Source organism: Arachis ipaensis, chromosome B01 (assembly GCF_000816755.2).
Source record: "Arachis ipaensis cultivar K30076 chromosome B01, Araip1.1, whole genome shotgun sequence".
In the NCBI taxonomy this organism is placed as follows: Eukaryota; Viridiplantae; Streptophyta; class Magnoliopsida; order Fabales; family Fabaceae; genus Arachis; species Arachis ipaensis.
Window position 1 is genome coordinate 4453970 of NC_029785.2, and position 2847 is coordinate 4456816.

The 2847-nt window shown below is 25.2% G+C and overlaps 1 long non-coding RNA gene across 1 annotated transcript in view; it reads right to left on the reverse strand.

Annotated features, from left to right (window-relative positions):
* Positions 1 to 1068, reverse strand: part of LOC110269007 — an 11381-nt gene extending 10313 nt beyond the window's left edge. Inside the window, exon 1 of the long non-coding RNA XR_002357858.1 lies at positions 399 to 1068. This is a non-coding gene — a long non-coding RNA (uncharacterized LOC110269007). The remainder of the gene's footprint in view (positions 1 to 398) is intronic.

Consider the following 2847-nt stretch of genomic DNA (forward strand, 5'->3'; position numbering starts at 1 on the left):
TATAATAATTTATATTATCTCTTTCTATTCAATTTAACTTTTGAGATTAGTAATAAAATAACAATATAATTTAATCTACTCCACCATATTATTATAAAATTTAGACTATTATGTAATAAGATTTTAGAGACTATTGTATATATTATAGGAGAGAGGACTTAAAATTAAGTCATATTAAGAGTAGAAATTAAGGAACTAATAAGTAATTTACTTTAGCATGCATATATCTCTTTTGTGTTGGGGCACACAGTAGACCATATCCTTTCGTGATTCACATGAGCTCAATAATGTTCCAAGAAAGTATGTATAGTTTGATTTTAAATTGGAGACATCCGAAAAAAGTTTAGTTCCACAAGACAAAAAAGATAAGTTCAAATAATTATATGTGAAACACATACCTTTAACATATGCACACGTGGGTTATTCTTCATTCTTTGATCTTCAATTTAATTTCCTTCTTTTTCTCAAAGCTTAGATGAAAGAAGGGAACAAAGATTGTGTCCCGTTTAGTCTTATCAAAATGTACCAGATGTCCATACTCTATCTCTTATTGATGATGATACAATAGTGAATTGAATCGACAAGACATGCATGGTGGTAGTTATAGAATTTTGCTAATTATTTTTTCTATATAAAAAGGTGATGATTGAATAGCTATGTATAAGTACATGTAAGGGATAAGGATGGTCATGCCAAAACCAAACATACATATTACACAGGATAAGGATGAGACTTTTGATGTTAGACATTTAATTTGAAATCTAAAGAATTTCAAAAGGTAGTAGCTTTTTTAAGGAAAATAACTACATGATTTTTTAGGATGAAAAGTTTTAATAGGTAAAAACTATGAGTGGATATATCTAAAAATTGTCATGCTTTATGTGATTGACACATGTGAGAGCAAATAAACGAAACATTCTTTTTTGTAGGGGTGCGTATGATTCGGTCCGATTCTGAATATGTTAAAGATTAATTTGGTGTAAATTTACTGAGTCTAAGATCGAATAAGAGTCTCAAAAATAGACCCAATTATTATTTCGGGCCGGATCTAGGTTAAGATGAACCTAATTTCACCCGATCTATGTGCACCCTAAGAGAACTAAAAAATATATGTACGTTTAAATTAATTTTAATATTATGTTATATTAATTATAAGTTTATTGTTTTATTTTTAATCACACTTGTTGAATTAGAAAATAGATCAAAGAAGCATCAAATTAGAATTTATGGACAAATTTAAATTCAAATATGGATATCAACTTTTCGATAACAAGTTTCTTCTTTATAAATAAGTGCATCATAAATAAATTTTTTTATAAATAAGTTTCTTTATAAATTATTGTTAAAGTTTTAAAAACCCGATTTTTACCTGGTTTAGATTCGATATAGTTGTGACTCGAAAATGTTTAAGTTTCATTGGGTTTAGGGCCGGGTTAGGGTCTAAAAAATAGACCCGATATATGTTTAAAGTCGGATCTGGATCAAGACAAACTCGATTTCACTCGACCCATGAACACCCCTTACTTTTTAGGTCGGAGTGAAAAACAGAGTCAACAATAATAAAGTTAATAAGTTGGGTAAAGTATATTTTTATTTTAAAAAATTTAAAATAATTTAAAAATATTTTTAAATTTTATTTTATTTTAAAAATTAGAACAAAAAATATATTTTATTTTAATATTTTTTTATTAAAATTGTTTTTGTCTCTATTCTCAATGTCCATATATTTGTATTACACTATTTTGTTCCACCTTTTTGTAAAATATCATTTTTTGTCCATTTTAAAAATTAGTTGTGTGAAAGCATCATCAGATGAAGTTAGTGTTCGTGTATCACATAGCAAATTAATAAGATGGAGAGAAACAATGAAGTCATATATATATAAAGGTTAATGCACCACTTAATTAGTTTTTCTGAGTTAGGCTGAAATAATGGTGTTAGGTTTCAAATTGGTGGACTTAGGAGATGAATATATGACATGGTGGACTACTACAACATAAGTTTTTTTTTTGTTAAGATAGAAAAACTCAAACTCGTCACTCCTAAATGAATATAGGAAAATTATGTCATTTGAATTATAATTTATTGGCAAATTAGACTGGTTATTGAATCTTTAAAACTTAAAAATATAACTAAAGTTGAATGATAACTAATATTTTAAAAATTGAATTAGTCATGGAATCAATTGAATTAGAAATTTTAATTTTTATCGAAATTTTAACTAAAATTAAATCGAATATAACTTTTTAAAAAATTACTTTTTTATTTATTATTTTAAACTAGTTAATTACTAAAAATTCTACCAATTTGATCGATTAACTAATTTTTGACCAATTTGTTTGGTTTTTAATCGATTCATTGTCATGCGAGTTTTGCTTAATTATAGGACTAGTTTGATAGCTGGTTTCTGATTAATTAGACCGAACCAACTAATTCGGTTCAATTCTTAAAACTATGACAATTACAATAAAATAATATATTTATGTATAATTAAAATATTTTAGTTTTTATTGATACTTTAACTAATTAGTTACTAAAATTTCATACTGACTCGATGAATCCACTAATTTTTTACTAATTTGTTTTTACATAATTTTTCGTTCTAAATTAAATAAAATTAGTGATTTTTTTAATTAGTCTAATTAAACCGACTGATTCAATCTAATTCTTAGAACCAAATATACGTGTTTTTATTATAAATGGAGAAGAAAAAATAAATAAATAAATAAAATGGGAAAATTTGAAAGAAAGAAAGAAGATCTCAATTTGGTTTTTAAGTTTTTATCTGATTACAAGTTTTGTTAATTTATTAGAAACTACTATTTTAGAAGTTTAACAGTTAACTTA